The 25,145-nt window shown below is 41.5% G+C and overlaps 1 protein-coding gene across 1 annotated transcript in view; it reads right to left on the reverse strand.

Moving 5' to 3' along the window:
* Positions 1 to 18,701, reverse strand: part of TENM3 (teneurin transmembrane protein 3) — a 2,657,329-nt gene extending 2,638,628 nt beyond the window's left edge. The window contains exon 1 of the mRNA XM_056560421.1: positions 18,674 to 18,701. The gene's annotated coding sequence lies outside the window, so the exon portion shown is untranslated. The remainder of the gene's footprint in view (positions 1 to 18,673) is intronic.
* Positions 18,702 to 25,145: the final 6,444 nt, after the last annotated feature.

A 25,145-nucleotide genomic window follows, 5' to 3' on the forward strand; every position in this document is an offset into this window, starting at 1 on the left:
TTGGATTTGAACCCAAGTCCCCAGCACTGCAAAGCAGCATTGCTAACCCCTGAGCCACCATGCTGCCCTTAGCATACATCTGCTATGCACGGTTGCTAAAATGGACAGAGATGTCAGCAGAGAGCACTGTGGTCGTGATGTCATCAGTGTTCCAAAAAGAAAGGAATTTCCTCTGTAGCATTCAGCAGCTAAGAAGTACTGGAAGGATTAAGATTTTTTAATAGAAGTAATTTACAAATATGTTTAACTTTCTGCCACCAGTTGATTTAAAAGAAAAAAGGTTTTCACCGGAGTACCCCTTTAACACCCCACAGGTGCTTGACGAATTTTCATTAAAATTGGATGGGAAAATGGAAAAAAAAAATACACACAGCTGTCTCAGCGGAGGAACCGCGTGCAGGTTCTTCAAAGACCGGAGCATTCACCGTAACAATGTAATGGCCATAAAACAAGTCAAAATGAGGCTCTGTAGTGTGTGTGGCCTCCACGTGCCCGTATGACCTGCCTACAATGCCTGGGCATGCTCCTGATGAGGTGGTGGATGGTCTCCTGAGGGATGTCCTCCCAGACCTGGACTAAAGCATCTGTCAACTCCTGGACAGTCTGTGGTGCAATGTGGCGTTGGTGGATGGAGTGAAACATGATGTCCCAGATGTACTCAATCGGATTCAAGTCTGGGGGACTAGCGGGCCAGTCCATATCATCAATGCCCTCCTCTTGCAGGAACTGCTGACACAATCCAGCCACATGAGGTCTAGCATTGTCTTGCATTAGGAGGAACCCAGGGCCAAGAGCATTAGCATATGGTCTCTGTGTGATTGACTTGGAGTTATTGTGTTGTTTAAGTGTTCCCTTAAATTTTTTGAGCAGTGTATTTTATATATGAAAGGAATTATAATGTAAACATATATTTAAAATATATTTGGAAATGGCATTCACTTACATCCCTCCACCGTTCTCAGTAGAAGTGCACCAAGCGCTGATGGGATTCCAAATTGATAAAGAATATCAGGATCTATTAGTGCTTGGAGACATGAACTGCGTAATGAAAACTGTATTGGCAGGGAAGGCATCTGGGAAAAGGCATCACTCTACTGTATAAATGGTGCCAAGAGGTAAGGTGGGAGGATGCCTGGTGAAATTCATATCCTAACAAGAGAAATTTCTCTTGTTTTAATGCCACTCATAAAACTGCCTCTAGGATTGACCATGTATTGGCCAATAGTTCACCGCTAGCATTAATACAGAAAATATCGTATTAGCCTATATGTATCTTGGACCATGCAACGTTGGTCTGTTACATGAAAAAGGGGCAGGAAAATAACGAGGCAGTTATGAGCATAAATCCCCATTGGTTAAAATTAGATGAAATAACTCAGGGTGTGGATAGGGAAATTAAAGAGTTCTGGGAAATAAATAAAGGTTGTACTAACATTCTCAAAGTCTGGGATACATGAAAGGCATTTCTGAGAGGGATATTAATTAGAAATATAGTGAGGTTTAAGAAAAAGTGTTAAAAAAAAGACTAGAAGGAGCTAATAGGAAAGAACAGAGGGTATGTACGATAGCAATCCTAGTGAAGAAAACTGGCATAAGGTAAACTCACTCCAACAAATGCACCGGAAATTAGTAATGGAGAAGGCACAACATGCTGTTTTTTTTTTTTTTTTTAGGAAACAAAGACTGTTTGTAGAAACAGGAAAGCTGTATAAAACATTTATGTGGTTTATTAACCAAAGGAAAAAAAAAAGAGAATTTCAGTATTAAAGGATAAAAAGGGGAGGGAAGTCTGTAGGCAGGAGGAAATATCACGTATAGAGTAAGAAGACAGAAAGAGAAATTGAGATATTTCTAGATTGGATTAACCTCCCCAGGATTAGTGAGGAAGAGCATACATATCTTGGGAAAATATCAGTCTAGAAGAAGTGGAATTGGCACTGAAATCCTTTACCCACAGCTCTGCCCCGGGGTTGGACGGCCTGGAATTTGATGTATATAAAAAGTCCAGTGACTCCCTGTTACCATATTTCCTTGAGGTAATCAATAGCCCTCATTTACTAAGAATTGAGTGTTTATCTTGGAGTGATTTCAGGTTTACTCCGTATATTTTTCACTGTGATTTACTAATCTATCACACGTCAATTTCAGTTTGTGTCGCACAGGTTGAAATTTGTGTTGTGCGCTAAATTGTGTGAAAGGGAATGGCCATGATTGATCAGTCTTTTATTTTTTTTAATACATTTTTTATAATTTTTTTTATAAAATGTGACAAAAAAGATGAATTTTTTGACTCTTTTTATTTTTTACGTTTACGCCATTCACCGTACGGGACCATTAACAGTATATTTTGATAGTTCGGACATTAACACACGCAGTGATGCCAAATATGTTTATTAAAAAAATTACGCTTTTTGGGGGTAAAATGGGAAAAACTGACAATTAAAATTTTTATTGGGGAAGGGGATTTGTCACTTTGTTTTACTTTTTATTTTTACATTTTTCAACTTTTTTTTACACTTTTTATGTCCCCATAGGGGACTATCTATAGCAATCATTTGATTGCTAATACTGTTCTGTGCTATGCATAGGACATAGCACTGATCAGTATTATCGGTGATCTTCTGCTCTGGTCTGCTTGATCTCAGACCAGAGCAGAAGACCCCGGGAGACGGCCGGAGCCAGGTGAGGGGACCTCCCGCCACCCTGCTGGATGAACGGATCGCCGCGGCGATCTGTATTAATCACGGCATCTGAGGGGTTAATGGCGGACATCCGTGCAATCGCGGATGTCGTCCTTTACCGGCGGGTCCCCGGCTGCTGCTAGCAGCTGGAACCTGCCGTGCATGACGCGAGCATGCTCGCGGTCATACACAGGACATAAATGCACGTCCTGGTGCGCAAAGTCCCGCCAAACCAGGATGTACATTTACGTCTGTGGTCGTTAAGGGGTTAATAGTAGATAAGAAATTAGAACAGGGAGAATGTTCTTACTAGGGAATATAGTCTTGATCAGAGTAGTTTCTTTCTCTACATGCAAGTGAGAAGTGCTTTTTGAGAAGGATAAGTACAATCCTAGAGTGGAAATCGGTAAACATGAGTTAATGGATTATATATACATTCAGCATACAGATGACTCCAACAAAAGTATTAGATAAGGTGTATAAAGGGTTGGTAAAAGTGTCCCGGGACAAAATTGTTCCAAAAAGTAGAATAAAATGGGCACAGGAGGTGGGACGGATAGAAATAGAAGAATGGGAGAAGGTGTTTAAAAATATTAACCGGTCTACCCTGAACATGAATCATACAATTTCAATGATTAAAATAGCGCATAGGATCCCATATAAACCTAAATTCCTTCATAATATCGGGAAAAAATGAAGGAACTTAAAAAATATATATATTTATATATTTGATGAAAGTGTACGATGTGCTTGTTGTATTTTCTTGATAAATCCCTTCATGCAAAGTATTACAGTGAAGGTGAACATACACTTATTGTTGCCATACTTGTTGTATACATGAACTGGTGACATGGATACCATGAGTAACTTTAGATCTTAATTTTTAAACCTAATAGTGATACAAGGGCCCTTTTAAAATAAATCAACAAAATATTATCCTGTCATAACTCGTCAAACATGCCAGTGACAAGTCTAGTTTTAACTAGCATGTTATTTTATTTTACAGGACAATAAATTTAACCCCTTAAGGACGGAGCCCATTTTCACCTCTAGGACGAAGCCCTTTTTTGCAAATCTGACCACTGTCACTTTAAACATTAATAACTCTGGAATGCTTTAAGTTATCATTCTGATTCTGAGATTGTTTTTTCGTGACATATTCTACTTTAACATAGTGGTAAATTTTTGTGGTAACTTGTGGTAAAAATCCCAAAATTTGATGAAAAAATTAAAAATTTTGCATTTTTCTAACTTTGAAGCTCTCTGCTTGTAAGGAAAATGGATATTCCAAATAATTTTTTGGGGGATTCACATATACAATATGTCTACTTTATGATTGCATCATTTTTACATTTGGAATACATCAGAGGGCTTCAAAGTTCAGCAGCAATTTTCCAATTTTTCACAAAATTTTCAAACTCGCAATTTTTCAGGGACCAGTTCAGGTTTGAAGTGGATTTGAAGGGTCTTCATATTAGAAATACCCCATAAATGACCCCATTATAAAAACTGCACCCCCCAAAGTATTCAAAATGACATTCATTAAATGTTTAAACCCTTTAGGTGTTTCACAGGAAAAGCAGCAAAGTGAAGGAGAAAATTCAAAATCTTCATTTTTTACACTCGCATGTTCTTGTAGACCCAATTTTTGAATTTTTACAAGGGGTAAAATGAGAAAATGTATACTTATATTTGTAGCCCAATTTCTCTCGAGTAAGCACATACCTCATATGTCTATGTAAAGTGTTCGGCGGGCGCAGTAGAGGGCTCAGAAGCGAAGGAGCAACAAGGGGATTTTAGAGAGTACGTTTTTCTGAAATGGTTTTGGGGGCATGTCGCATTTAGGAAGCCCCTATGGTGCCAGAACAGCAAAATAACCCCCACATTGCATACCATTTTGGAAACTAGACCCCTCACAGAATGTAATGAGGGGTACAGTGAGCATTTACCCCCCCACTGGTGTCTGACAGATCTTTGGAACAGTGGGCTGTGCAAAATTTTTCATTTCCACGGACCACTGTTCCAAAGATCCGTCAGACACCTATGGGGTGTAAATTCTCACTGCACCCCCTATTACATTCCGTGACGGGTGTAGTTTTCAAAATGGGGTCACATGTGGGTGTGTTTTTTTTTTGCGTTTGTCAGAACCGCTGTAACAATCAGCCACCTCTGTGCAAATCACCTCAAATGTACATGGCGCACTCTCCCTTCTGGGCCTTGTTGTGCGCCCCCAGAGCACTTTGCGCCCACATATGGGGTATCTCTGTACTCGGGAGAAATTGCGTTACAAATTTTGGGGGGCATTTTTCCCTTTTACCTCTTGTGAAAATGAAAAGTATAGGGCAACACCAGCATGTTAGTGTAAAATGTTTTATTTTTTTACACTAACATGCTGGTGTAGACCCCAACTGTTCCTTTTCATAAGGGGTAAAAGGAGAAAAAGCCCCCCAAAATTTGTTAGGCAATTTCTCCCGAGTACGGCGATACCCCATATGTGACCCTATTCTGTTGCCTTGAAATACGACAGGGCTCCAAAGTGAGAGCGCCATGCGCATTTGAGGCCTGAATTAGGGACTTGCATAGGGGTGGACATAGGGGTATTCTATGCCAGTGATTCCCAAACAGGGTGCCTCCAGCTGTTGCTAAACTCCCAGCATGCTTGGACAGTCAATTGCTGTCCAGAAATGCTGGAAGTTTTTGTTTTGCAACAGCTGGATGCTCCATCTTAGAAACACTGCCATACAATACGTTTTTCATTTTCATTGGGGAGGGGGGTGGGGGGGGGCAGTGTACGTGTGTATATGTAGTGTTTTACTCTTTATTTTATGTTAGTTAGTGTAGTGTAGTGTTTTTAGGTTACATTCACACTGACGGCGGATTACACTGAGTCTCCCGCTAGGAGTTTGAGCTGCGATGGAAAATTTGCCGCAGCTCAAATTTGTAGCGGGGAACTCACTGTAATCTGCCGCCAGTGTGAATGTAGCCTGCACATTCACATGGGAGGGGGGTCAAAACTACAACTCCCAGCATGCACTGACAGACCATGCATGCTGGGAGTTGTAGTTTTGCAACAGCTGGAGGCACACTGGCTGGAAAACCTTGAGTTAGGTTCTATGACCTAACTCAGTATTTTCCAACCAGTGTGCCTCCAGCTGTTGCAAAACTGCAACTCCCAGCATGTACTGATTGCGGAAGGGCATGCTGGGAGATGTAGTTATGCAATGGCTGGAGGCACGCAAGTACAACTCCCAGCATGCCAAGACAGCCTTATGCTGTTCCTGAATGCTGGGAGTTGTAGTTTTGCAAGATTTAGAGGGGTTCAAGTTGTAAATCACTGTCCAGTGGTCTCAAAACTGTGGCCCTCCAGATGTTGCAAAACTACAACTCGCTGTCTGGGAATGCTGAGAGTTGTAGTTTTGCAACATCTGGAGGGCTACAGTTTGAGACCACTTAGTGATCTACAACCTGAACCCCTCTAAATATTGCAAAACTACAAGTCCCAGCATGCCCACACAGCAAACAGCTGTCTGGGCATGCTGGGAGTTGTAGTTTTGCAACATCTGGAGGGCCACCGTTTAGAGACCACTGTAAACTGTGGCCCTCCGGATGTTGCTAGGCAACAACTCACCTAGCAGGACCCGGAAGCCGCCGCCGCCGCAAGTGGGGGATCCCCGCATGGAGGATCGCGCTCCGGGATCCGGGATCCAGGTAGGGACCTTCGGCGCGACCTTCCCTTGACGGTTCCCCCGTTTTGCCTGGACACCGATAGGTGGGCAAAGCGGGGGAACCGAACTTTAACCCCCCCCCCCTCCGCCGGTCTGCTATCGGTCGGTTGCTCGGCCGACCAATAGCAGGGATAGGAGGGGTGGCACCCCTGCCACCAAACTCCTATCCCTTTAGGGGGATCGAGGGTGTCTCGGACACCTACGATCCCTCTTATTTTCCGGGTCACCAGTGACCCGTATGACCTGGAATTGCGCAGATTGCAGGTCTGAATTGACCTGCGATTTGCGCGCATCGCGGTCATGGGGGGGTCTCAGGACCCCCCTCGGCGATGTGTCGGGATGCCTGCTGTTAGATAACAGCAGTCATCCCGGCCCGATCACCGCGACCGGTGACGCGGCGCTACCGGAACCCCGCGACGTACATGTACGTCGCCGCGCGCCAAGTGACACTTCGCGGCGCCGTACATGTACGCCGCTCGTCGTGAAGGGGTTAATTCTAGTAAAATACATCATATTTATAGGTATATGCAGTCTATTTGCTTTTTTAAATTGCTATTTCTTTGCCTTTTGTAACTGTAGTACTGTAACTATATCTATGTAATTACTGCCACCAACATATTCAAGGTCACTAAATGATCAACATCTGCCTTAGCTCAAGAGACAGAAACATAACACCTCAGTGCTTTGTGAAATTTCTACAGCTCCGAGGAGGACAGATTTTTTTAAAGTTTCTGGCAGCTTTTTGAAAACCATGACATGCATTTGCCCATACGATGACAACATTAATTTGCATTCCTGCTGAGCTTCTATAGATTTTAGCATGGATGTGCATATACCAGTTTGTCAGCTTGAAAGATTTGGACGTGCTTTTATTTTAGTGTGATTTCCAAAAATTGCTGTTTAGAATAAATGTTCATTCAGATATGTGCTGACTGACTCTTTTAGGCACAATGCAAGATGAGCAATATAAGCTTGAATATATAAAAAAAGAATATACAGTGTATACATATATATATATATATATATATATATATATATATATATATATAGCAACAGAAGAATGCAGCAGCACACTGCCAGCACACAGATATAGATGAAACATGAATATGCAGTTAAAACATGGAGAGCTATACAGCTATGGTGTAATAGATGCAAATGTGAAACTATGAAATAGTGAGGCACTTAGCTCGCAAATTTGTCTCCGCCGGCGGTCAAATAGCTTGGACCGTCCCACCGCGATAAGGTGGCCTCATGGGACGGACCCTACACTGTGAATATGCCTCTGTGTGAACAGTTCAGTAAGCATGGCAGGGTCTGGAACATCCAAGACACCTTATATACACACCTGATATATATATATATTGTAAGCACAAGAAACTAAATCTTTCCGCACTCACCGCAAAGCTTATGACATGATGCCCCTACACGGAGATGGCGATGGACCTGGGCAGCACGGGATGCATAGTGCTCAGAGGCTATTACCGGCAATTTCGTGCAGTAAGCGCTTCTTCCAGCCTTGATCAGAGGCCGGAAGAAGCGCTTACTGCGCAAAATTGCCGGTATTAGCCTCTGAGCGTTATGCATCCCGAGCTGTCCAAGTCCGTCGGCATCTCCGTGTAGGAGCATCAAGTCATAAGCTTTGCGGTGAGTGCGGAAAGCTTTAGTTTCTAGTGGTTACAAGTTATCTGATACATCTTTTAGTTGATTGTTTCCAGCACTGCCACTGACTCCAATACTAATGTCTCAATTGCTGCACTGCTTCCGGATTACTGGATTTATTCTTGATTACTCTAGAGTTACTTATTGCCTGTGGTGCCATCCTAAGAATTTTCTTGTTCTACACATATATATATATATATATATATATATATATATATATATATTATCCCAAATAAGTGAGTTCACCCCAAATGATCCTCTGATACAATATAAAGTAATAAGTGCACATGTTGTATAACAGTCTTTAATGTTGCTGTTGTCACTTGAAAAGATATCATAAAATCAAATGTAAGGAGGGAGGAACTCGTGTGCTCACTTTTTGGCTGTAGAAAAACCACCCCAAAAAGTGCCCTTCTTTTTTTCTTCCTCCTTGAGTCCTCAAGTTATTGTAAAACCGTCACTGCAATTTCTGAGCCAAAACCAGAAGTGGATTCAAAAGAGATGGGAAATATAAAGGAAAAATTGCAGTGTAGTTTTACAAAAATGAGTGAACCGAATCTGTAGAATACTAGGAAAAAATTTACACATTCACTTCTTTTCTGGCATTAGTTTTTCATTTGGAAAGGTTTATGGGAGCAAAAAGATAAAAGAATTAAAACAGCATACATGTGTAGCATTTTCTTTTTCCCTACTAAAATCTGGCCCCTTATTAATTAACTAGCTGAGTACCCGGCGTTGCCCGGTTTTTCCTTCCTAATCCTTTTTGGGGAGGAAAATAAGCAAAGGAGGAAGCTTTTGACTTCATATGCAGTCCTCATATATTGTTGTCATATCCCAACCAACTATCCCGACCTCCTATCCCGTCCTCCTTTCTTGACCTCCTGTCCCGACCTCCTATACCATCCTCCTATCTTGTCCTTCTATCCCGACCTCTTCTGCCGACCTCCTATCCTGACCTCCTATCCTGACCTCCTATCCCGACCTCCTATCCCGACCTCCTATCCCGACCTCCTTTCCCATCCTCATATCTTGACCACCTATCTTGACCTCCTATCCCGTCCTCCTATCTCGACCTCCTATCCCAATCTCCTATCCAGACCTCCTATCCCTGTTCTCATATCCCGTCCTCCTATCTTGTCCTTCTATCCCGACCTCCTACCCTACCTCTTATCCCGACCTCATATCTCATCCTCATATCCCGTCCTCCTATACCGACCTCCTATCTCGACCTCCTATTCTGACCTCCCATCCCATCCTCATATCCCGATTCGTAATATGTGTACCAGGTAATGAAATAGCTCCAGCCGTACGGAAATTATATGGGAACATACATTTCCCATTGATTTGCATGGGACTTTAAAAAAAAAAAAAAAAACGACCCTCACAAATGGGGGTAGTTAAGGGTTGAATTAACTATCCTATATTTTAAGTGGACATATAAGTAACATGTGACCAAGTATTATCAAAATATCTCCAAACATTTGGAAGTTATGCAGTAACATATATTTCCCATTGACTTGCATGGGACTTTAAACATAAGCCCCGCCACTGGCAAATGGGGGTGAGTAAGGGTTAAATTACCTATCCTATGTTTGTTGTTGACATATAAGTAACATGTGTGCCAAGTTTCATGTTAATATCTTTAGCCGTTTTAAAGTTTTTGTGGAACATACATACCTACATACATACACACACAAGGTGAGTTTTATATATATACTAGCTGAATACCCGGCGTTGCACAGTATTTCCTTCCTAATCCTTGTTGGGGAGGAAAATAAACAAAGGAGGAAGCTTTTGACTTCATGTCCCGTCCTCATATAATGTTGTCATATCCCGATGTCCTATCCCGTCATCATATCCCGACCTCCTATCCCGACCTCCTATTCTGTCCTCCTATCCCGTCCTCCTATCCCGTCTTCCTATCCCGTCCTCCTATCCCGTCCTCCTATCACGTCCTCCTATCCCGTCCTCCTATCCCGTCCTCCTTTCCCGTCCTCATATCTCGACCTCCTTTCCCATCCTCTGTTCCCGTCCTCCTATCTCGACCTCCTTTCCCGTCCTCCTATCTCAACCTCCTTTCCTGTCCTCCTATCCCGTCCTCCTATCCCGTCTTCCTATCCCGTCTTCCTTTCCCGTCCTCATATCTCAACCTCCTTTCCCGTCCTCCTTTCCCGTCCTCCATTTCTGTCCTCCTATCCCGTCCTCCTATCCAGTCCATCTATCCTGTCCTCCGATCCCAACCTCCTATCCCGACCTCCTATCCCATCCTCCTATCCCGTCCTGGTATCCCGTCATTCTATCACGACCTCCTATCCCGTCCTCCTATCTCGACCTCCTATACCGTCCTCCTATCACGACTTCCTATCCCGTCCTCCTATCTCGACCTCCTATCCGTCCTCCTATCTCGACCTCCTATCCCATCCTCCTATCCCGACCTCCTATCCTGACCTCTTATCCCGTCCTCCTATCCTGTTCTCCTATCCCGACCTCCTATCCCGTCCTCCTATTCCATCCTCCTATCCCATCCTCTTATCCCATCCTCCTATCCCGTCCTCCTATACCGCCCTCCTATCTCGACCTCCTATCTCAACCTCCTATCCCGACCTCCTATCCCGACCTCCTATCCCGACCTCCTATCTCAACCTCCTATCTCGACCTCCTATCCCAACCTCCCATCCCGTACTCCTATCCCGACCTCCTATCTTGTCCTCCTATCTCGTTGGAGGTATTGAAATATCTCCAGCCGTACGGAAGTTATGTGGGAACATGCATTTCCCATTGATTTGCATGGGAACAAAAACCCCGGCCCTCACAAATGGGGGTAGTTAAGGGTTAAATTAACTATCCTATACTTTAAGTGGAAATATAAGTAACATGTGACCAAGTATTATCGAAATATCTCAAGCCGTTTGGAAGTTATGTAGTAACATATATTTCCCATTGACTTGTAGGGGACTTTAAACATAAACCCCGCCCCTGGCAAATTGGGGTGAGTAAGGGTTAAATCACCTAGCCTATGTTTGTTGTTGACATATAAGTAACATGTATGCCAAGTTTCATGTTAATATCTTTAGCCGTTTGGACGTGATGCTGGAACATACACACATACATACGTACGTACATACATACATACACACACGCTGAGTTTTATATATATATAATATATATATATATATATATATATATATATATATATATATATATATATATATATATAGAGATTGTACACAGACTCATTAATAAGCAATTCACATGGCTCAATCAATTGCAGGCCAGGCCACACAACTGATGGTATGGGGTCAGTAACCCTTTAATGAGGCAGCCTGTTTCGGCGTTAATAACTGGGGCCCCATTTTTCTAATCTGACCTGTGTGTTAAGTGGTAATAACTTTGAAATTCTTTTACTGAGCGAAGCGATTCTGCAATTGCTTTTCTGTGCCATATTGTAGTTTTTATTAGTGAAACATTTCGTTCATACTTTGATTTTGTGAAAAGACTCCAAAATATTGTGAAAAATTGAAAAATTCTGGCTTTTTTATTTTATTTTTATTTTTTTATGGGGTTCACTCTGCTATAAATCTGATGTCTGTACGATTATGGCGATACCAATATGCATAGCTTTTTATTTTTTTTCTTATGTCATGCTCTGATAGCCATACCTTTTTTATTTTTCACCTGACTGCATTGTGTAAGGGCTTCTTTTTTTTTTAGGATGAGCGTTACTTTTAATTGATTCCATGCTATCTTTTGGTCTTTTTTATTCCATTTTGACCAAAATTAGCAATTCTTTTTTATTTTAATACATCTGTACTGAAGCACAGTATAACGGTCAGCATACATTGACAGTTGGCCTGTGAAACCCAGAATATGGCAGACATGGGGGGTCAAAATCTTGCCTGGCATGGCAATCCTCCTCCTGTCAACCTATAGATGTAGTGGTCAGTACTGACCACAGCATCTATGGTAATAAAACTTCTGAGACCGGTATGATCTCCTGCAGTGCTTCCTGAATATTCAATTAGACAGGGCGTATGTGTACATCCTGTCATGGGAACATACCTTCTGCAATAACATATCCATACATCCCAGAGAGGAAAGGGGTTAAAGGGTTACAATTATTAGAAAAAAAAATTAACATTTCAAACACGTTTTGACATGTTCTGAGTACATTACTTGCATTTTTATTAAACATTTTATTAAGCATGTATGTGACAAAAACCTGTTATTAGTCTGTTTTCATTGAAAAGATTTTAACTCACAGCTTAAAATTAGTAAAAGACAGCTTGCATTTATCAGTATGAACATAGAATAAAATAATTATAAGTTGCAATAAAGTAAAAAAAGATGTAATTACAAGCAAGGAAAAGTAAACTAGACAAACAAAAGTGGTTCCAGAGTAGAACTTTATAGGTAAATAGCTTGCCTTAGTCCAGGTTCACATGGCCATTTTCATTGACCCATTTAGTGTCTGATCGGCTCTTAGACCCCGAAATGGGTTGGATGCAAACAGGTACATGTAGGGTCCCAACGACCACCATTCACTTGCATGGGGTCTGTCGGGTGACTTGATTATTTTACAGGATTTAAGCAGAGAAGAAAACAGAACTTGCACTATTTTTTTCTCCACTAAACTCCCGTTCCACTGGCTGGATTGCCCGACGGAACTCTAAATAGAGTCCAACTGCAATGGGAACAAGGCCTTAGATAGCTCCTTACTTCTCTCCAATTCAGAGTGTCAAGTCTCCACAGCTTGTCAATAAAGTTTTTGTAACAAAAATCTGTTAGACATCTTGTCTGATAGGAAATAGTTTCAACCATGAATCCCACTGTGACAACACTTGTATACACCCGAAGAGGAAATGTCCTAAAATGGCCCAGTCAGACATTTTCCCACCCAGTATCATGTGACTCATTAGTGGTTACAAAGTCTCAGGTGGGAATGATGAGCAGGTATCTTAAATTTTGTATTATTGCTCTCACACTCTCTAATACTGGACAGTAGAATTTAACACATGGCACCTCATGGCATAAACATGGCCAAGTCTATAAGAAGATTGCCTAGAGCATAAAACTGAGCTGCAACATGATGAGCAAGACCATACAGGGGTTTTACAGGGCAAATTCCCCTCAGAACAAGCCTCGCCATGGTCAACCAAAGAGTGTGCATGCTCAGCATCATACATGAGATAATGTATACACATCTCTCTCTCTCTTTATATATATATATGTATATATATATATATATATATTTATATATATTATATCTTCAATTCTCCTAACGATCAGCTGTTTGAAGGGGCCATGGAACTCATCCAAGTCCTGTAGCCAATTCATGTGTCCCTCTGCTCGTCTTTGCCATCTCTTTAATATTGTTAGTGGCAGTGCAAGGTACTGCAACCTTCTCGAATTCTAGTGAATGCAACTGATGCACATTTCCTGGCCTATAACAAGCAATGGCAGTGAGTTTTAGGAGTAAAGCTTGATGCGATAAAAACGTTTAACATGTCTGGGTAACATGTACATTTTTTGCCATTTAAATGATGTTTTAACCATTTAAATGCCACTTAAACATCCCTACTGTTTGTCTTTGGTTGTCCAGTGATTCAGCTCTCTGTAACACAATTTTAGGAAACTGATTCATTGTCATGGCAGCCTAATGTCTTTTCTAGGCCTCCATGGCTTTCAAGACTCTGCTATTGCTTTAACCTTCCTATGGCAGGCTAATACCAATAGAGGGCTAATCTAATGGATCAATGCAGTACCTATGTACTGCAATGATCTATATGAGCAATCAAATGATTGCTCAAACTGATAGGGATGTATCGATACAAGTTATGAGGACAAGTTAGGAGGACTATAAGGCTAGGTTCACACTGTTTTTTTTAGGCATATTTTATTTGTAAAATATATCTGCAAACTTGTGTCTGCATTTTGTCACATACATGTGTTTTATGTAAGTTTGTGCACACAATATGTAAAAAATTTAGATGGATTTGGCAGCCGCATAAAGTGACACTATTTATGTGGCTGCATTAAAATTTACATGTGTTTACAAACAACCACTTTCCCATAGATTCACATAGAGCACATTAATATTAAAAAATTAAAATGCAATTTTTCAGATGCATTTTTACAAATGAAATATGCCTGATGTGAACATTGCATGAAAGTGCAATAAATAAAAAATATTAAAAAAATCTCCCAGCTAATAAAATACAAATTAACCCCTTTTCTCATTTATAAAAAAAAAAAAAAAAAAAGAAAAGAGAAAGAAAGAAAAACATATTTGATCAAGCAGGGTGTGCCATAAAGAGGTTTAAAGGCCCACCATTTACATGGGTGGATTTTATTCCTACAAACTCTCAATAAGCAGATAATTGTCCCCATGTAAAAGGGCCTTTAGATTACAATTATAATACATTTATATTGCTTGTTTAACATTTGTTTTATTTATTTTATGATTAGAGCTCTCCTGGGGACTTGTTTTTGTGGGGTCCTTGTATTGTAGTTTTAATTGCTACTATTTTGGACTTTTTATTCATTTTTTGGGGAGGGGAAATAAAATTAGCAGTTCTGTCTTTATACATTTTTATAAATTTTTACAAATTTTTTTGAATCTTTTTATTTTTTTTTTACCACTATGGGACAAGAACTTGTGGTTGATTGCTTTTATAATCCACTGCAATATTTAGTTTTGAAGCGTATTATGTCCGTCTTTGTAACACATCTGTAATCAGATAGCATGGTGCACAACAAATTTTTAGCAACCCATCAACACCCCACAATTGCTTAGATACCCTATTGAATCCCTAGTGATCAAGCCATCTAAAGGGTTAAACTGGTGGAAATAAGAGGGAATCAGCTGTTTTACAGCTGCTGTCTGCAAGTGATGGCACAGATACACCGCCTAAGCCTGAGTCCATTAAAGCCCCATAATAGTACTTCAGATTATGGGGACTGCAGTTCTGTTACAGCACAAAGCTGGAATGGGGAAAGTGAAAATCAAAATATATAAGGGGACATTTATCAAGATATTTAGAGCCACAAAAGTCAAACATGCACCTAAGCACTTTTCTGTACGACTTTTGTTAGTAAGCAAAAAATGCACACCACGTTTTCAGCCTATGGCTGCTGGATCCAGCTGGGGAGGGGAAAAACCATGCGCTCCCGTACCCCAGCCGGACCGGCACTTATATCCATTGACTTTAATGAGCTGACCGGAGTAACAGTTTGGCTCCGGTCGGCTCACTTCTGCCCCGTATCCGGTTTTGTGACCGGACCTAAAACCGTAATATACTACGGTTTTAGGTCCGGTCACAAAACCAGATACGGGTCAAAAATGAGCCGACCGGAATCAAACAGTGACTCCGTTGGCTCATTAAAGTCAATTGATTTCAGCGCCAGTCCAGCTGGGGTACGGGAGTGCACGGTTTTTCCCCTCCCCGGCTGGATCCAGCAGCCGTAGCCTGAAAACATGGTGTGCATGCACCTAGGGCTGGGCGGTATAACCGGTTCATACCGAATACAGAAATTTTTGTGCTGCACGATATGAATTTTTCCCATACCGCAATGCCGGTTTGGCCCCTCCCCCTTGGGAATGAATGAATTATCAGCCCGCTGTGCTGTCCCCACATCGGGGAACTAATCATATGTGACCCACCAGCGCTGATCTGCTCCCTGCCTCCCCCCAAATCATGTACCCCGCCAGCGCTGTTCTGCTCCCCCCAAATCATGTTACCCACCTGCGCTGTTCTGCTCCCCCCCAATTAATTATCAGCCCAGCAGGGTACTACTCACATATGTCACCCGAAAGCACTGCCCTCCTCCTCTTTGTTGCGGGCCACCGGCGCTGGAACTCTATACAGTACGCCAGTGGTCTCCAACCTGCGGACCCTCCAGATGTTGCAAAACTACAACTCCCAGCATGCCCTTACAGCCAACGGGCATGCTGGGGGTTTGCAGTTTTGCAACAGCTGGAGGTCCACAGGTTTGAGACCACTGCTGTATGCTGTATCCCTATGCCCGGGCTGCAAAAGATAAAGAAAATAAACTTTAACTTACCTATGTCAGCCTTACGCTGGGGACGGGATAGTCGGACAGCAGTCAGCCTATCACCGGCCGCAGCGATGCCCCGCCCCAGCAGGTGATAGGCTGAGCCCACTGTCATGTATGAAGCCGGCTTCTTACATGACAGTGGGCTCAGCCTATCACTGGCCGGGGTGGAACATCGCTGCGGCCGGTGATAGGCTGACTGCTGTGCGCAAGGCCGACGTAGGTACAGCGCAAGGCCGACGTAGGTAAGTTAAAGTTTATTTTGTTTATCTTTTGCAGCCCGGGCATAGGGATACAGTGTACAACAGTGGTCTCAAACCTGCGTACCTCCAGCTGTTGCAAAACTACAACTCCCAGCATGCCCGGACAGCCATTGGCTGTCCGGGCATGCTGGGAGTTGTCGTTTTGCAACATCTGGAGGTCCGCAGGTTGGAGACCACTGGCGTACAGTATAGAGTTCCAGCGCCGGTGGCCCCCAACAAGGAGGAGGAGGGCAGTGCTTGCGGGTGACATATGTGAGTAGTACCCCGCTGGGCTGATAATTAATTGGGGGGGGGGGGAAGAACAGCGCTGGCAGGTAACATGATTTGGGGGGAGCAGAACAGCGCTGGCGGATAATATGATTTGGGGGGGAGGGGGGAGCAGAACAGCGCTCGCGGGTCACATGATTGGGGGGGTGAAAGAAATACCGTTACATACTGTGTAACTGCCATAAGTTACAAAAATACAGTGATACACATTTTTGGTCATACCGCCCAACTCTACATGCACCCTTATCTATGCAAATTTCAGTTTTTTGCCTTCCAGTGGTCAGGTATTTATGATGTAAATCTACTCCAGGTCTGACCTGGAGTACAATACTCCCGTATGTGAACAAATTTAAAGTCTCACAAAAGTCTCAGCTGTGACTTTTTTGTTTTGCTTATGTGCTCCAAATATATAAACCCCCTGTGTTAGTATAATAAATATGTAGTACATGAGCAAAACTAAAGCAAAAAAAAAAAAAAAATGACTTCAGAGCAACAATGATAAATGTCCCCCCTACTGTTTTTTTTTTTTTTTTTTTTTTTTTTTTATCCTTTAGGGTCAATTTGTACCCTGAAAACTATATATGCATAGATCTCCAGTTACCTTTACTAACTTATTGAACAGTTTACTATTAATAAAAAGATAGTAACTGCAGAAATAGCTGAAGGAAGCAAAACCAATAATATAAGTATAGAAACCAATCTTTTGGGTCTGCAATAACCCACCATCTTCGTTTGTGTTACCCGCTGTGATTGTGTAAAAAACTGTATATTGGTTCCCTAACCAAAGGATTACAAACAGAGCAATGTAAGTGAAGCCCAAGAGATTTATTAGACTTATTAAATAAAAGTAGAAAAGAACCATATGTACTGTATAAACTACAGATACAACAGACTAGTAATAGTTAAAGGGGTACTCCCCAGGAAAACATTTTTTTTTTTTTTATCCATTGGTGTCAGAAAGTTAAACATATTTTTTAATAACTTTTATTTAAAAATCTTAATCTTTCCAGTACTTATCAGTTGCTGTATGCTCAAGAGGAAGTTCTTTTCTTTTTGAATTCCCTTTCTGTCTGACCACAGTATTCTCTGCTGACACCTCTGTCCATTTTATGAACTGTCCGGAGCAGGATAGGTTTGCTGTGGGGATTTGCTCCTACTCTGGGCAGTTTCTAAAATGGACAGAGGCATCAACAGAGAGCACTGTGGTCATACAGAAAGGAAATTCAAAAAGCAAATAACTTACCCCGGAACATACAGCAGCTCATAATTACTGGAAGGAGTAAGATTATTAAATAGAAGTAATTTACAAATCGGTTTAACTTTCTTGCATCAGTTGATTTAAAAAAAAAAGTTTTCCAGTGGAGTACCCCTTTAAAGACAGGACACGCATTAAACTAGGAAGAGAAAAAATTGCAGCTGCATTTAAAAAAAGTAACAAAATCAATAAAAATCCGAGAAAGTAGGGGGCATTTCAAAAGAGAAAACGTAGTTTCAGAAAGAAAGTGCATAAATCAATATAAAACATATAGACTAAGCCCGAATAACTGCTAACAAGAGTTTAAATGGAGTTAAAGAGTACCTGTCATCAAACCATATTTTTTTTAACTAACTCAGATTATATTTCCTAACACCCCTCCTGCCTTCAAAAAAAATGTCACGCTTTAAAAAGCTCTTTACCATACCTTTCCCTTTGCTCACATTGTGTGAGCTCACCGGCAGGAGAAAATGGGCATTCCCCAATAGGTGTGACATCACTGAAGCCTGCAAGAGCTGTGACTCGCCATGCCCCACATGTAATTCCCGAGTTTGGTCTCCTGCCAGGTCGGGAGGAGACCAAACTAACTGTTTGACTTGTGCAGGGTACAGAACAGAGCCACCTAGTGTCCGTTTTTTCAATCATAATAAAAACATATAAAGGTGTCTTATAATTACATAAGGGACAATACATTAAAAGTTTTGTTTGATTACAGGTACTCTTTAAAGTATTCATATAAATATGTGAAAAAATAACAAGATTGTTACTTACAACAATGTTCACATCCTTAAAGTGCCACCTATAACAAAATGAAAAGAATGGAATTTACTCAATCCTTTTATGAGGCTCACTACATTGTTTATAGTTATCTTCATATATCAACGTTTTTACTGTTATTAAGGATTTAAAATTGTAGACAGGGGACATATTCACAACTTATGAATTTTAGTGCAATTAAAGGGGTACTCTGGTGCTTAAACATCTTATCCCCTATCCAAAGGATAGGAGATAAGATGCCTGATCGCAGGAGTCCCACCTCCCCCATGATCTTGCACACAGTACCCCGTTTGTAATCAGTCACCGGAGCGTGTTCGCTCCAGGTCTGATTAGTGGCGATCACAGGGCCGACGGCGTGTGATGTCACGCCTCTGCCCCCGTGTGACGTCACACTCCGCCCCTCAATGCAAGCCTATGGGAGGGGGCGTGATAGCTGTCACACCCCCTCCCATAGACTTGCATTGAGGGGCGGAGTGTGAGGTCACACGGGGCGGAGGCGTGATGTCACACGCCGCCGGCCCCATGATCGACAGTAGTCAGACCCGGAGCGAACACGCCTCCAGTGACTGATTACAAACAGGGTGCTGCGTGCAAGATCATGGGAGTCACCAGCGGTGGGACTCCCGTGATCAGGCATCTTATCCCCTATCCTTTGGACAGGGGGATAAGATGTTTAAGCACCGGAGTACCCCTTTAAAGTGTTATTTTAGTGTCACTTTTTACCACGTTTGGCATCAAATATTTGTTTTAAAAGGCACTAAAAAGTAGCATGAAATTTACTATACATTTTTAAAGGAGTTTCAATCAAATGCAAACATTTACATGATACACTCCAGTTTTGCAAAAATGGGCGCTGTGGGCGTGGTTGAATTCAATCTAGATTACAGGAAATTTTCAAAGGCTCATACTACTGTTCTCATGAAAGTGCTGGCGCACAGTTTACACAACCTTTGGGATTTGTGAAAATGTATAGTTTTTTCTATGTTATATACTGCATTTTAAAACTTGACATACAATCTACTATAAGAATTTTTAAACTAACTTTATTTTAGGGCTGTGAACATACCATCCGGAGTGGCTTACTATAAACTGGATGCATGTTTGCTATTGCTGCTTTTGTGGTACTGTCACAGTATCACGTGTGTTTTTATAGTAAATAACAGGAATTGTGGTACAATTGTTTACAACAATTTGCAAAATTTTTCACTGCAATTCAGGAAATTGCAGTAAAAACATTAAGTGCCACGACGGTGCTACAACAGTACTGCAAAAAAATACAATGGGGTCATAGTCAAAATTCTTCACATCAATAATTTCATGTTTCACTCAAAAATTTTGGCGCAGAGAAGTTCTGTTGAATATTCAAAGGGTTTTGCATGAGAATGATCCAAGGTTTACACTAGTCACACCAGTTTTGCAAAAGTGGGTGTGGTTATGTAAATTTCATGTTTTAGATTGTATTTTCAAAGGGGTGAGAGTCCATTTTACATCAAAATTTCACAACAGCTCTTTGTCTGTGTAGAAATCACTGAAATGGTTGTAGTTTTTATGTTCTTTTTCTTTATTTTTGGGGGGAGAAAAAGGTGTTATTTCATCAATTATTAAAAAATAAATAATTATCACGTTAACAAGCATGGACGTATATACACGTCCAGGCAGGATGCCCGTTCCCGCACCAGGACAGGTATACACATCCATGCTTATACCCACGAGATCACAGCAGGGAGTTGGCTGTAACACACAGCCAGGACCCTGCCAGACTGCCAGAACCAAAGAAGACTTTGGTTCCGGCACTCTAACCCTTACAGCTGTGTTTGGAAGTGACAGGGGGCTGTAAGTGTTTTGAAAGAGGGAGCTCCCTCTGTCTTCCCTGCAAAACCCCGCAGCGCGATCGCAGGGTGCTGTGTGTGATCCCCAGCTGGACCAAAGTAAACTTCGGGTCCCGATAGTTTAACCCTTACAGCCGCATTCAGAAGCGAATGCGAGCTGTAAGGAGTTTTGACAGAGGGAGGGGGCTCCCTCTGTCTCTCTCTTGTAGCACCCCGTGGGGTGCTGCATGTTACCTGGGTAGACGGGGGTTCCAGAGGCACGTCCTGATGTGCTGTCTGATAGTGAAAAACAAGCAGGCAGCATATAACTGCAATGCTTTGGAATACTAAGTATTCCAAAGCATTAAAAAAAAACTAAAAAAGTGTAAAAAAATATAAAATAAATAAAAGTGTAAAAGCAAGAAGCGTAAAAAAAAGTGTAATTTTTTTTAAAGTGTAAAAAAAATGAAAATACATTCATTAAATAAATATCATGAAAAATAAAAATGCATAATAATGCATAAATACGCAGCAATGATCTCGCTCTTGTGACTGCCTGGGGCATCCGCGATGTGAAATATGCCGCGGGTGCGCTCTATGTGACCCTACACTGCATCCTGTTCATACTGCATTTCAGCAGTATGTTAGAGGTATCCGTTAGCATTATGTCAAAAAAAGTGATGCTGACATATACTGTAGCAGCTACATTCATTTCTGAATGAGACTGCTACAGTATACATTGGCATCTCTTTTTTGACATGACAATGGACACCTATACTGTGAATGGGGACTATCAACCAACCCCCCCCCTCCCTTCCCTCCAACAAAATAAACCAGTTTTTCAAGACTTTTATATATTTATTTATTTTTAATACTCATTGATGGATATATTGGCCATGAGTGGGTACTAATTCCCACAACATGATGGATACATCCATCAGAAACTTTAACTGTCACAGACAGCCGCAAGTCACTGCTAGAAGACCAAGTACCGATCAGAGTGATCCTTGGTCCAGCCAATACACTTGTAGGGGTGTGGTATTGTTCTGACAGCTCCGATCCTTTTCAGGCATGGGGTGGGGTCTATAATTCATATAATGATGCCCTGAAAGCCAAAGGGGGTCCTTTCCTTCTTGGTCCAACCAGGTGGTCAGGCAACCAGATTTGGCCTAAGTAGGGAGTACTGCCCACCTCGGGACGAACAACGTGATAAAATATGGGGTGCATTTACTCCACTTCAAAAGCGACTTACCAAAATGATGTCCCACAAATAAAGAATTTGTGGGGAAAAAAAGCTGATTGCTATTTTTTTCCACTGACTTTGAAATAATTCTTGCCACACAATAAGGGCTCAACATATTCAATTTTGCCCTAGATGAATACTTTAGGGGGCGTAGTTTCGAAAAAGGAGTCACTTCTGGAAGTGCAGTATTGTTCTGACGGAAGGCTTTGCAAGATGAATTGCGGCCAATAATTTGTATAATGATATCCTAAAAGCCAAATGGTGCTCCTCTCCTTTTGGGTTCCACCATGTGGCCATGCAAACAAACAGGGCCTAAGAAGGGTATTACTGAACACTGGCCAAACAGCCTAATAAAATATGGGACACTTTTCAGATGCAATGTACAATATGTCCCACAAATTATGCATTTGTGAAAAAAATAAAAATTTACATTTTTCCACTGACTTTGTAACCATTCCAGCCACACAAAAAGGACTCAAAGTGCTCACTTTTGGTTTAGGTGAATACTTTAGGGGGTGTAGTTTCGCAATACATGTCAGCTGTCCGCAATACGTGTTGGGTTTGTTGTATTTTCCTGGCACACACTGTCGCACATTGGCGCAGACTGGCATAAGTCACTATGTGCCAAAATAACCAGACAAAAGCTCCTGCTACCACATGCTCCTACTCTGCTGTGACCCCTGCCTACACCTGATGAATTTAGGCCTCTGCAACTCCTCTGTGCACATACTTATACACGAGCTGAGTGCGTATATGTTACCCCTTTGAGAGTAGGACAATACACTCCACTATGCTTAAAACTGTATTAGACTACAGAAACATGTGTGTAGCTTTGTCTGGCTTTTCACAGTAACTAGGCCCAAATTTTTAGGGAAAAAAAACATACACCACGTAAGTTTACCTACAGTTTACACTTATGAGAGAAGGATTATGCACTCCACTACAAACTGTATAAGGCTACAGAAACAAGGTGGTAGCTTTGGCTGGCCTTTCACAGTAACTAGGCCAAAATTAGTTTTTCAGGAAGGAAAAAAAAAACTACACCACATAGGTGTACATACAGTTTACAACAACTGTGAGAGCTGGACAATGTGCTCAGCTTAAAACTGTATAAGGTTACAGAAACAAGGGTGTAGCTTTGGCTGGCCTTTCACAGTAACTAGACCAAAATTAGTTTTTCAGGGAAAACAAAATGTACACCACCTATGTACGCACAGTTTACACTTATGAGAGGACAATAAGCTCCGCTGTGCAACCTATATTAAGCACTGTAGTCAGATGACTATGGCTTTTCGTGCTCACCCTAACTGGCCCCTGTTAGCTTTACAGTTGCTGTACAACCAACTGCAGCAGTACAGAATCACTGTGTAGTAGAGCCCAGTACAGTATTATTAGGCACTAATAGCAGGTGACAAAGGCTTTTTCTGCTCTGCCTAACTGGCCCCTTTAAGCTTTAGAGTTGCTGTATACCACTGAAGCAGTGGAGTCACCCAAAAGTTTACTTTCTCTCTCTCTCTCTCTCTCTGTTAGTGCTTTTATGCAGTGATTTGGGCTTGTGGTGAACCTCTGCTGTCAAGCTGTTTTTCTGTGCAACACACAAAATGCTCTATCTCTCCCTGCAATGAAACACCCTCTCTAAAATAAAACACTTAAGTGACTGGCCGCAAGATGGCTGACCATTATATAGGGCTGTGATATCACAGGGGTGGCTGGCTGCTGATAGGCTGCATGCTGCATGTGATTGAGGGTCATCCCGCATACCCGCCTTGCCACCTTCCAAGCGTTCCTTGCTCCATGTCCTCACATGTGGACCCGCCATTTTAGATGCCCTGGAGCCTGGACCGCACTAAATGGAGTTTAATGAAGCGATTTATGCGATCAAATCACATCGATATTCAGATTTGTTGCAAAGCTAATTTTTCCTGAAATTCATAAAGATTTCTGATTCGTCAGATTCGATTCGCTCATCCCTAATCATCATCATCATCAGTACTATGTAAACAAATAGTTGTATTTCCCTACTTTCACTACCTCTATCGCTACACCCCTGATCATCAGCAAGTGTGGATTGCTTTAGTAGCCCTATATTTTGCACTTTAAACCATGCAGGATATCTGCATTATATTTGTACTATAGGAAATTTACATTCAACAGAAGATTGGCATCGCCAAATTAATCTTGTTTACTGTTGCATGGTCATAGCAATTGACAACGACCATTTTGTTTTATGTTTTATTGCTCTGTTAATTTTTCAGAGGGCCTTTTAAAATGAAAGAAGCGATCTGATTGGTTACTGTGGGCAACTGGTCAACTTTAACTCTGCAGTGGTTTTGATAAATGTCCACCATAATGTGGCAGTATTTCTAATTTACACAACTGCTCCAACGGTTGGATTATCAGAGCCAAGTGGTGTCCTTTCACTCATGTTTACATGGTAGCAGTTCTTGCATGCAAAATAGGTTCTTGACAATGCCAATTTTCTGTTTGCATTCATCCTACTTTTCACCTTTAGACATAGTGGACACCATTCACCACTCACAACTGCCAAAGTTGCCCAGCAACCTGCCAAACAACACATGCATAACACCAGTTTAAAGGGAATGGGTCATCTTTTTAATTTTCCATATTAATATCTATATTCCCATTTTAGCCACTAGATCTAAAACTAAGCTGAGACTTCCTATTTTGTCTGTGGTGATATGAAGGAAGCTGCTGGGAAGTGATCAGCACAGCAGTGAAATTTAACACCAGTATATAGATAAGACAGCAGTCACGCCCCCTCTCATAGGCTTGCATTGAGGGGCGGAGCGTGACGTCACTGTCGGCCCTGTGGTCGCCGGTAATCAGACCGGCAGCGAACACGCTCCGGGGACTGATTATAAACGGGGGATCGCGTGGAAGAACATGGAGGTCCCCAGCGGCGGGACTCCCGCGATCAGGCATCTTAGAAGTCTAAGCACCGGAGTACCCCTTTAAAATAATTTGTTGTTGTTGTTTGTATTTCATCATTTAATTTTTATTATTCATCTTTTCCTATTCTTTATAATTTTTAATACATAGGCAACGTGGAAGATCTATTAGGTATACATACATTTGTATACTATTTACTTTGTTATACTACAAAAGATGTGATAAGTTATATTAAATTAAAACTTGCTTAGCTTAACCCCTGAAAGGGGTACTCCAGTGAAAACCTTTTTTCTTTTAAATCAACTGGTGGCATAAAGTTAAACATATTTGTAAATTACTTCTATTAAAAAATCTTAATCCTTCCTGTACTTATTAGCTGCTGAATACTACAGAGGAAATTATTTTCTTTTTGGAATGCTCTCTGATGACATCACGAGCAAAGTTCTCTCTGCTGACAATTGTATAATAATAATAACACTTTATTTATTGTTGTCCTTAGTGGGAT

The sequence above is a fragment of the Hyla sarda genome, chromosome 1 (assembly GCF_029499605.1).
Source record: "Hyla sarda isolate aHylSar1 chromosome 1, aHylSar1.hap1, whole genome shotgun sequence".
NCBI lineage: Eukaryota > Metazoa > Chordata > Amphibia > Anura > Hylidae > Hyla > Hyla sarda.